The sequence below is a fragment of the Salvelinus alpinus genome, chromosome 2 (genome assembly GCF_045679555.1).
Source record: "Salvelinus alpinus chromosome 2, SLU_Salpinus.1, whole genome shotgun sequence".
NCBI lineage: Eukaryota > Metazoa > Chordata > Actinopteri > Salmoniformes > Salmonidae > Salvelinus > Salvelinus alpinus.
In genome coordinates, this window is record NC_092087.1 from 49,251,425 (window position 1) to 49,263,743 (window position 12,319).

Consider the following 12,319-nt stretch of genomic DNA (forward strand, 5'->3'; position numbering starts at 1 on the left):
TAATGTGTAAATTAAGCTGTTCTATAGATATGACACCGGCCTCAACACCAATGTCTGGGATCATCAGCACAAGTAATAGAATTTCTGTGTTCATCTAGTCGAGTGTTTAGATCGTATCTATGCGCTTTTTGGCTTCTGCTTTTAGATACATGGTGACTTTATTCTAGGAAGCTGTCATACAACAATCAACACCTTATCTGTCCTGAAAGACCTTATCACCTTATGAATTGGTCTTATCATCTCTATAATGAGGAGAAATATAATCTACCAGGGCTTGAAGCGATCTGTCCGTAGTGATTTTTATAGTCCTACTTTGCCCATTTTGAAAAAACAAGTCATAAAGGTATTTCAAAAGGCCAACAACACCATGATAATCATTAATACAATCATTAATAAAATGCTAATTTCATGAATATGTGTTTTTCAGTGGGTTTGACTCCAGGTCCTAGATCTACTTTGCCGCCCAGCACGACAGTGAGTCCTACAGAAGGTGTGTTGGGCCTCTAACTGACCATCTCAGCAAAAACCAATTATACAGTCAATGGTTTAGATTATGGGCCTGTAAAATTAAGTGAACAACATTTTTATGTAATACCTTATTCTTGTGTAATCATATTGCTTCCCACTAGTTTCGACTGTTACTTCTACTTTGACCCCAGACACCCCAGTGAGATCAACTACCAGTAAGTAGGCCCACTCATTTTAACTTACATGTATATTTTTGTTCACATTAATTCACTAAAGCTCTATCCGATTTATGAATTGACCCACTCATAGCTGCTTGTAATTTCAGTCCAGATTTGTGTACTTTTAGTCCATCTGATTTGTAGGTAATGTGTAGTGTACTTCTCTCTTTATGCTTATTGAATGACCTTAGATATTAAATAAATTTACGTTTGTTCTTGTGTAATCTCTTCTCACCAGGGTTGATCTCTCCTTTGACCCCCAGCACGGCAGTGAATCCTACATCAGGTGTGTTGGTCATCTTTCTCTAGTTAGCAGATAGAACCTAAACAAATAGACTAGCTTTATTTTACCCAGGTTTTTACTCACAAATTTCCCCTGATTAAAAAAAGAGGTTGATATTTCATTAATTAAATCAACCCATTTAAATACCTTTATTTTTGTATAATCAGATCCAATGACTTTGCTTTGCACCAGGTTCAACTACTAGTTCTACTTTGACAACTGACACCCCAAAGAGTCCACATGATTTTAGTTTAATGGTGTAATAAGTTGTGTTACCTGTTATTAAACAGTCTCTCTCTTGCATGTGCCCAGGAGGTCAAAGCTCCACAGAAAGCGTTCTGGGTAAGCATCCATCTCTAGCTGACTACCTGTCTTTTCTCAGACAAATCAGACATTTACAGGAAGGAAGTGAAGTTTACAATAAAAAATATTCTATATTATTCTCAGAAAATAAAATGTCTATCTCCAACTCCCTTACCATGTAGGTCCATTGCTTGTTCAAGAGGTGTTGATATCTGATAGAGTTTTGGTTAATACATCCCATGCCTCAATTGTATTTGCCCGAGATTTGTTTATCATGGCCACTGATTGCTCTATACGAGCAATATCTTGAAAATATGATAACCGTGTTTGAGGCAAGAGGATTGTAGGGGTAATCTACTAAGGATAACCTTTTTTGCTGTTGTTAACCCAGCATTAATGATTATTTTCTGAACCAGTTATCATTCAACAAAAATTAAAGTGGATATTCACAGGGAAACACATTTTTGTAAGGACATTTGGAACATGTGAACAGAACTGGGACACCACAGGACATTCCCAAAACATTAGTGTTACAACAGTATTCATACAGCATCTCTCACATATTGGAGTAGGAATCAGCTTCATCTTAAAACATTTAATGGTGTTGCATAACTTCTATGTATAAGCTTATAATGTATAAGCTGGTGTGCTGGGTTTTTAGAGGTAACAAATACATTTTCCCAAATGGTATCCCAGTTCAGGTTGTGCCCCAATCCCTGCATTTCACGGTTCCATATTAGAGTGACACTCAATGTAGAGCATTTATGTAATGGCAGCCTTCCTCCTCTTCACGTGAAGAGAAGGTGTAGCAAGGATCAGACCAACACGCAGCGTAGCCAGTGCTCAACATGTTTAATACAAAACTGTGAACACTTACAAATAACAAAATAATAAATGTGGCAAACCGATACAGTCCTAGCTGGTGCAGAGAAAACACAGAGACAGGAAACAACCACCCACAAACCCCAACACAAAACAAGCCACCTATATATGATTCCCAATCAGAGACAACACAAAACATCTGCCTCTGATTGAGAACCATATTAGGCCAAACATAGAAACAGACAAACTAGACACACAACATAGAATGCCCACCCAGCTCACGTCCTGACCAACACTAAAACAAGCAAAACACACAAGAACTATGGTCAGAAAGTGACAGTACCCCCCTCCTGAGGTGCGGACTCCGAACGCACCCCCTAAAACTCTAGGGGAGGGTCTGGGTGGGCATCTGTCCGCGGTGGCGGCTCCGGCGCTGGACGAGGACACCCCTCCACCATTGTCTTTGTCCCCCTCCTTAGCGTCCTTTGAGTGGCGACCCTCGCCGCCGACCTTGGCCGAGGAACCCTCACAAAGGGCCCCATCAGACTGAGGAGACAGCTTAGGACAGAGAGGTAGCTCAGGACAGAGAGGCAGCGCCGGACTGAATGGCAGCGCCGGACTGAGTGGCGGCTCATGACTGAGTGGCGGCTCATGACTGAGTGGCGGCTCATGACTGAGTGGCGGCTCATGACTGACTGGCGGCTCCTGACTGGCTGGCGGCTCCTGACTGGCTGGCGGCTCTGGCGGCTCCTGACTGGCTGGCGGCTCTGGCGGCTCCTGACTGGCTGGCGGCTCCTGACTGGCTGGCGGCTCCTGACTGGCTGGCGGCTCCTGACTGGCTGGCGGCTCCTGACTGGCTGGCGGCTCCTGACTGGCTGGCGGCTCCTGACTGGCTGGCGGCTCCTGACTGACGGACGGCTCTGGCGGCTCCTGACTGACGGACGGCTCTGGCGGCTCCTGACTGACGGACGGCTCTGGCGGCTCCTGACTGACGGACGGCTCTAATGGCTCGGGACAGACGGGCGGCTCTGACGGCTCGGGACAGACGGGCGGCTCTAACGGCGCTGGGCAGACGGATGGCTCAGACGGCGCTGGGCAGCTCAGACGGCGCTGGGCAGGCAGGCAGCTCAGACGGCGCTGGGTAGGCAGGCAGCTCAGACGGCGCTGGGCAGGCAGGCAGCTCAGACCTGCTGAGGCGCACAGTAGGCCTGGTGCGTGTTGCCGGAATTGGTGGTACCGGTTTGTAGACACGCACCTCAAGGCTAGTGCGGGGAGCAGGAACAGGGCACAGTGGACTCGAGGCGCATTATACACCTGGTGCGTGGTACCGGCACTGGTGGTACCGTGCTGAGGGCACGCACCTCAGGGCGAGTGCAGGGAGAAGGAACAGTGCGTACAGGGCTCTGGATACGCACAGTAAGCTTAGTGCGTGGTGCCGGAACTGGTGGTACCGGGCTGGAGACACGCACCACAGGGAGAGTGCGTGGAGGAGCAACAGAGATCTGGAGACGCACTGGAAGCCTGGTGCGTGGTGTTGGCACCGATGGTACTGGGCTGAGGGCACGCACCTCAAGGCGAGTGCGGGGTGCTGAAACTGGAGGCCTGGTACGTGGCGCTGGCACCGGAGAGCTGGTGCATGAGGCTGCCACAGGAGAGCTGGTGCGCTGAGCTGGCACAGGACGTGCAGGGCTAGGGAGGCGCACAGGAGGCCTGGTGCGTGAGGCTGGTACAGTCTTCACCAGACGGCTAGCCCGCACCTCAGGATGAGTATGGAGAGCTGACTGCGGTGACATCAAATCCCCGACACGCTCCGTCGGGCGGATGTCGTGTCTCATGCACCAAACCAGCAAATCCCTCTTTTCTCTCTCCTCCAATTTCCCCATTAGATCCTTCACAGTCTCTACTTCTCTCACCTCCAATACCGCCCGCACTGGCTCTGGTTCCATCCTTGGCTCCTTACGGTAAGCAGGGGGAGTTGGCTCAAGTCTCCTACTTGACCCAGCTACACCCCCCTTTACCCCCCCCCCAATACATTTTTGGGGGAGCCTCTCGGGCTTCCAGCCGCTCTGCCTTGCTAGCGCCTCATAATGCCGCCTCTCTGCTTTTGCTGCCTCCAGCTCTGCTTTGGGGCGGCGACATTCCTCTGGCTCTGCCCAGGGTCCTTTTCCATCCAGCTCGTCCTCCCATGTCCATTCCTGAACTCGCTGCTGCTGCTGCCCGTAGCCACGCTGCTTGGTCCGAGTTTGGTGGGTGGTTCTGTAACGGCAGCCTTCCTCCTCTTCACGTGAAGAGAAGGTGTAGCAAGGATCAGACCAACACGCAGCGTAACCAGTGCTCAACATGTTTAATACGAAACTGTGAACACTTACAAATAACAAAATAATAAATGTGGCAAACCGATACAGTCCTAGCTGGTGCAGAGAAAACACAGAGACAGGAAACAACCACCCACAAACCCCAACACAAAACAAGCCACCTATATATGATTCCCAATCAGAGACAACACAAAACATCTGCCTCTGATTGAGAACCATTAGGCCAAACATAGAAACAGACAAACTAGACACACAACATAGAATGCCCACCCAGCTCACATCCTGACCAACACTAAAACAAGCAAAACACACAAGAACTATGGTCAGAACGTGACAATTTAACAGACAGCAGGCAATCATAAGTGGCAGAGACCATTCTAGAAGTTAATGTAGGGAATATCCATGTAAGCATTATGTGGGATGTTAACGGGGCATCCCATGGTACACCATAAGCTTTTAAGGTTCTGGGTTTTAACAGTAATATGCCAAATGATGTAATTGTGAGCATTTAATCTTTCTACTGACTGAGTTGTGTTGTTCTCTAACAGAAATAATGAATACCTTTCTATTTGTGTAATCAGATACAGAATTGACTTGTATTACTTTCCAGCAGTTTCGACTGTTACTTCTACTTTGACCCCTGACATCACGGTGAGACCAACTAGTAAGTATCCCTTACTTTACCATTACATTTTTTAGTTAAAGCTCCAACAGGTTTACTCATAGACTTATTCATGGCTGCTTGTACGGTCACTCTACTTTGTTGTACTTTTCTTAGATATGAATGGCTCCGGAGGGGATGGCTGCCGTTCTACGGGTTCCTAACCAGTTGTGCCATTCTGTTTTTGTTTTTTTAGTTGTTTGTAACTTGTTTTGTACATAATGTTTCTGCCACCGTCTCTTATGACCGAAAAGAGTTTCTGGACAATAAGAACAGCGATTACTCACTGGGCGAAGATTTTTTCTTTAATGAATTGAAGGAGAAAGATCATTCACATGAAGAGGAGACGCCGATACAGGGGCCGCAGATCCTGATGCTTGGTGAGATTTCATCTGCAAGTCAATAATCCTGCTTTACCATCCATATCTTATGTTTCACTGAGTCATGGCTGAACGAGAACATGGATCATATACAGTTGGCTGGGATTTCCGTGCATCGGCAAGATTGAACAATAAACCTCAAGTAAGACGAAGGCTGGTGGTCTGTGTCTATTTGTCAATAACAACTGGTGCGCAATCTCTAATATTAAGGAAGTCTAGAGGTTTTCCTCGTCTGAGGTAGAATATCTCATGATAAGCTGTAGACCACACTATTTACCAAGAGAGTTCATCTATATTTTTCGTAGCTGTCTATTTACCACCACAAACCGATGCAGGCACTAAGACCGCACTCAACGAGCTGTAAACAAGAGAATGCTCATCCAGAAGCGGCGCTCCTAGTGGCTGGGGACTTTAATGCAGGAAAACGTAAACATATTTTACCTAATTTCTACCAGCATGTCAAATGTGCAAACAGAGGGAAAAAAATCTCTAGACCACCTTTACTCCACACACAGATATGCATACAAATAGCTCCCTCGCCCTCCATTTGGCAAATCTGACCATAATTCTATCCTCCTGATTCCTGCTAACAAGTAAAAACGCAAGCAGGACTTACCAGTGACTCGCTCATTACGGAAGTGGTCAGATGACACGCATACTAAGCTACAGGACTGTTTTAGCACAGACTGGAATTATGTTTTGGGATTCATCTGATGCTATTGAGGAGTACACCACATCATTCACCGACTTCATCTGTACATACATATTCCAACCAGAAGCCATGGATTACAGGCAACATCCGCACTGAGCAAAAAGCTGTCGCATTCAAGGAAAGGGACACTAATCCGGACGCTTATAATAAATCCCGCTATGCCTTCAGACGAACCATTAAACAGGCAAAGCAGTAATACAGGGCTAAGATTGAATCTTACTACACTGGCTCTGACGCTCGTCGGATGTGGCAGATTTGCGGATTACAATGGAAACCCAACCGTGAGCTGCCCAGTGACGAAAGCCTACCAAACGAGCTAAATTCCTTCTATGCTTGCTTCAAGGCAAGCAACACTGAACCATGCATGAGATCATCAGCTGTTTCGGATGACTGTGAGATCACGCTCTCCGTAGCCGATGTGAGTAAGACCTTTAAACAGGTCAACATTCACAAGGTTGCAGGGCCAGATGGATTACCAGGACGCATACTGAGAGCATGCACTGACCAACTGGCAAGTGTCTTCACTGACATTTTCAACCTCTCCCTGACCGAGTCTGTAATACCGACATGTTTCAAGCAGACCACCACATTCCCTGTGCCCGAGAACACCAAGGTAACCTGCCTAAATGACTACTGGCCCGTAGCAGTCACATCGGTAGCCATGACGTGCTTTCAAAGACTGGTCATGGCTCACATCAACACCATCAACCCAGAAACCCTAGACCCACTACAATTCACATACTGCTCCAACAGATCCACAAATGACGCAATCGCTATTGGTCTCCACACTGCCTTTTCCCACCTGGACAAAAGGAACACCTACGTGAGAATGATGTTTGCTGACTAAAGCTCAGCGTTCAACACCATAGTTCCCCTTCAAGCTCATCACTAAACTAAGTACCCAGGGCCTAAAATCCTCCCTCTGCAACTGGATCCTGGACTTCCTGATGGGCTGCCCCCAGGTTGTAAGGGTAGGCAACAACAAAATCTGCCTCATTGATCCTCAACACAGGGGCCTGTCAAAGGTGCGTGTTGAGTCCCCTCGTGTACTACCTGTTCACCCTCAACTGCGTGGTCATGCACGTCTCCAACACCATCATTAAGTTTGCCGACGACAGAATGGTGGTAGGCCTGATCACCGACAATGATGAGACAGCCTATAGGGATTAGGTCAGAGACCTGGCAGTGTGATGCCAAGACAACAAGCACGCTCCCATTCACATTGACGGGGCTGTTATTTGATATGAAACAAATGTACATTTCTCTTCTCATCTCCTCTCACCAGGTTTGACATCTCCTTTTGCCCCCAGCACAGCAGTGAATCCTACATCAGGTGTGTTGGTCATCTTTAGTTAGTACAACTGAGAAAAAAAAGACATATTTTGTCTTACCCAGGTCTTTGTATTATTTTTTCATCACAAATGTGCCTAATTACTAGAAAAGAGGTTGATATTGGATTGATTAAATCATCCCATTAAGATGCCTTATTGTATAACCAGATCCAATGACTTTGCTTTGCACTAGATGCGACTGTTAGTCTTACTTTGACAACTGACACACCAAAGAGTCCAACTGAAAGTGAGTATGGCCACACGATTTTAGTTTATTGGTGTTTACTAAGTTGTGATGTGTGTTAACTGTTAACAAACCGTCTCTATCTTGCATGTGCACAGGAGGTCAAAGCTCCACAGACAGCGTTGTGAATTCAAACAGTATAAGGATAAGTATCCTTATTTAGTAATCCCACAGCAAAAATGCACTTGTCTTTTCCTGCTAGCACTGACTTTGCTGATAACTACTTTGTTGATGGAAAATGTACTTGTTGTGATTGTGATATGTTGTTGCCTCACCAAGCTATCTTAAGATGAATGCACTAATGTATGCCACTCTGGATAAGAGCCTCTGCTAAATGACTTGTCGTGGAAATTTCCATCAGGGACACCTGAAGTCAATATGAAATTAATAATTATTTATTATCAGCAAGCTGCAGAGGTTCCAACAAACTTAATGTACTATAGTACACGTCGGTCGGGAGCTCCACCGGGGAAGTCCCATTAGTTGTCTTATATGCTGCTTAAAGAGACAAGTTATATTTGCAAGATTTAGCTTATTCATTATTCATAATGAATTCATCATTAACGTTTGGTTCATGCATGTGACCAACCAATACCTCACGAGGCTTCTTCTCTTCAAGCTGAGACCTTGAAACTGAGACACCCCTTTCGGTTTTCAAAACAATGTTCTTGGCGCACTGCCAAATTGCTTATACTGATAGTAAGGATTCCTCCCAGTCACGATCAATCAGTCACTTGCATGAACCCAGTCGAATTGGTTATTAGAAAAGCACAAACATAACATTTTCCTTCACAGTGTCACGATCGTGTGGAAGAGATTCGGACCAAAACGCAGCATGAGGAAAATAAGCCATCTTCTTTTAATAAATGAACGAAGATGAACATGAAACAAAAACACTATACAAACAAACAAAACAACAAATGATCGTGAAGCTAAATAACGCAAGTGCACAGACAAGCAACAAACGTTAAACAAGACAACTACCCACAAAAGCCTACTGCCTATGGCTACCTTAAATATGGCTCCCAATCAGAGACAAATGAATGACAGCTGTCTCTGATTGAGACCCAATCTAGGCAGCCATAGACATAACTAGACAACCTCACAATTATCTATCCCATACACAATACAACACCCATAGACTAAACAAAACACACACAACATACAATGCCCACCCCAACTCACGCCCTGACCAACTAAACATAATCAAAATAACATAAAAATAGGTCAGGAACGTGACATAACCCCCCCCTCAAGGTGCGTACTCCGAACGCACCACCAAAAGTCTAGGGGAGGGTCTGGGTGGGCATCTGTCCACGGTGGTGGCTCCGGCTCTGGACGCTGTCCCCACACCACCATAGTCACTCCCCGCTTCCGTATCCCCCCCCCAATGACCACCCTCCAACTAAACCCACCTAACTGAAGGGGCAGCATCGGGATAAGGGGCAGCACCGGGATAAGGGGCAACACCGGGATGAGGGACGACAGCTCCGGGCTGAGGGACGGCAGCTCCGGGCTGAGGGACGGCAGCTCCGGGCTGAGGGACGGCAGCTCCGGGCTGAGGGACGGCAGCTCCGGACTGGCTGGCTGGTCATGGCTGGCTGACGGCTCTGGCTGGTCATGGCTGGCTGACGGCTCTGGCTGGTCATGGCTGGCTGACGGCTCTGGCTGGTCATGGCTGGCTGACGGCTCTGGCTGGTCATGGCTGGCTGACGGCTCTGGCTGGTCATGGCTGGCTGACGGCTCTGGCTGGTCATGGCTGGCTGAAGGCTCTGGCTGATCCGGTCTGGCTGAAGGCTCTGGCTGATCCGGTCTGGCGGAAGGCTTTGGCTGATCCGGTCTGGCGGAAGGCTCTGGCTGATCCGGTCTGGCGGAAGGCTCTGGCTGATCCGGTCTGGCGGAAGGCTCTGGCTGATCCGGTCTGGCGGAAGGCTCTGGCTGATCCGGTCTGGCGGAAGGCTCTGGCTGATCCGGTCTGGCGGAAGGCTCTGGCTGATCCGGTCTGGCGGAAGGCTCTGGCTGATCCGGTCTGGCGGAAGGCTCTGGCTGATCCGGTCTGGCGGAAGGCTCTGGCTGATCCTGTCTGGCGGAAGGCTCTAGCGGCTCCTGTCTGGCGGACGGCTCTGTAGGCTCATGGCAGACGGGCGGCTTTGCAGGCTCATGGCAGACGGGCGGCTTTGCAGGCTCATGGCAGACGGGCGGCTTTGCAGGCTCATGGCAGACGGATGGCTTTGCAGGCTCATGGCAGACGGACAGTTCAGACGGCGTATGGCAGACGGGCAGTTCAGACGCCGCTGGGCAGACGGGCAGTTCAGACGCCGCTGGGCAGACGGGCAGTTCAGGCGCCGCTGGGCAGACGGCAGACTCTGGCCGGCTGAGACGCACTGTAGGCCTGGTGCGTGGTACCGGAACTGGAGGTACCGGGCTAAGGACACGCACCTCAGGGCGAGTGCGGGGAGAAGGAACAGTGCATCCAGGGCTCTGGAGACGCACAGGAGGCTTGGTGCGTGGTGCTGGAACTGGAGGCACTGGGCTGGAGACACGCACCATAGGGAGAGTGCGTGGAAGAGGAACAGGGCTCTGGAGATGCACTGGAAGCCTGGTGCGTGGTGTAGGCACTGGTGGTACTGGACTGGGGTGGGAAGGTGGCGCCGGATATACCGGACCGTGAAGGAGGACACGTGCTCTTGAGCACCGAGCCTCCCCAACCTTACCGGGTTGAATGGTCCCCGTAGCCCTGCCAGTGCGGCGAGGTGGAATAGCCCGCACTGGGCTATGCAGGCGAACCGGGGACACCACCTGTAAGGCTGGTGCCATGTACGCCGGCCCGAGGAGACGTACTGGAGACCAGATACGTTGGGCCGGCTTCATGGCACTCGGCTCGATGCCCAACCTAGCCCTCCCAGCGCGGCAAGGTGGAATAGCCCGCACTGGGCTAAGCACGCGTACTGGGGACACCGTGCGCTTTACCGCATAACACGGTGTCTGACCAGTACGACGCCCTCTCACTCCACGGCAAGCCCGGGGAGTTGGCTCAGGTATCCAACCCGGCTTCGCCACACTCCCCTTTAGCCCCCTCCCAAGAAATTTTTGGGTGAGCCTCTCGGGCTTCCAGCCTCTCCTACGTGCTGCCTCCTCATACCAGCGCTCCTGGGCTGTGGCTGCCTTCTTCTCCTCCCGCAAGCGGCGATTCACACCAACCTTAGCCCAGGGTCCTTCTCCATTGAAAATTTGCTCCCAACTCCATTCCTCTTCTCTCCATTGTTTTAGTTCATTTTCTCCTTCCTCAATCCGCTTGGTCCTGTTGTGGTGGGTAGTTCTGTCACGATCGTGTGGAAGAGATTCGGACCAAAACGCAGCATGAGGAAAATAAGCCATCTTCTTTTAATAAATGAACGAAGATGAACATGAAACAAAAACACTATACAAACAAACAAAACAACAAATGATCGTGAAGCTAAATAACGCAAGTGCACAGACAAGCAACAAACGTTAAACAAGACAACTACCCACAAAAGCCTACTGCCTATGGCTACCTTAAATATGGCTCCCAATCAGAGACAAATGAATGACAGCTGTCTCTGATTGAGACCCAATCTAGGCAGCCATAGACATAACTAGACAACCTCACAATTATCTATCCCATACACAATACAACACCCATAGACTAAACAAAACACACACAACATACAATGCCCACCCCAACTCACGCCCTGACCAACTAAACATAATCAAAATAACATAAAAATAGGTCAGGAACGTGACACACAGACTCAAATGTAGAATGTTTAGCTAACTAGCTGTCTTTTCTCACATATATGAAAACGGAAACGTTTACCAAGACTAATAATAATGTGGTATTCTAACACTTGTCTACCATTGAAGTATTTACATTTGGATTAAGAGCTAATGACCTCTTCTGATGTCATCATGTCACCAAACAGCGGTGCAATTATGGCAGACAGCAGTGGGTATGTCTTCTGGAGTGGGGGTGTTCCTGATGGGATTGACAGCTGTCTGTCTCTACAGGAGGACCAGTGAGTACTTCTGATTCTGCATAACAAATAATTTGCAAACATTTTCCTTTCTCATATTAATGTAAGTGCCTTTGACATGGGTTAATCTTTCAACTCCTTTTGGTGATATTGTGTAGTGTAAGCTATATTCAATATCATTCATTTAGCCTAATTTGTTTTTCAGAGAAAACCAATTCTCAGAGGTAAGAATTCCCCTTGTGAATATGATGCAGATTGTATCAACCTTTAGTTCTGTATTGTCCATGATGAGATGTTCTTACCACAACCTTCTTATACTTTTATGTTGTACAGACCTACAGCCAGACAGGATGATCACAGACAATGTATGTTCCAAACAAAATACATCAAACACTGCACACACTACTAACACAACTACACACGTGCATGTACAAACACAAATTCTAATTTCATTTTCATTTTGTTTCTGTTGTAGATGATTTGGTGATGGGAGCTATGAGCAGTGCAGGCATGTTGGATTCAAGGGATGCTGGGTTCTATTCTCTCATCACCTCTGTACCGTCCACATTTTTGCCCTCAGGTGAGTT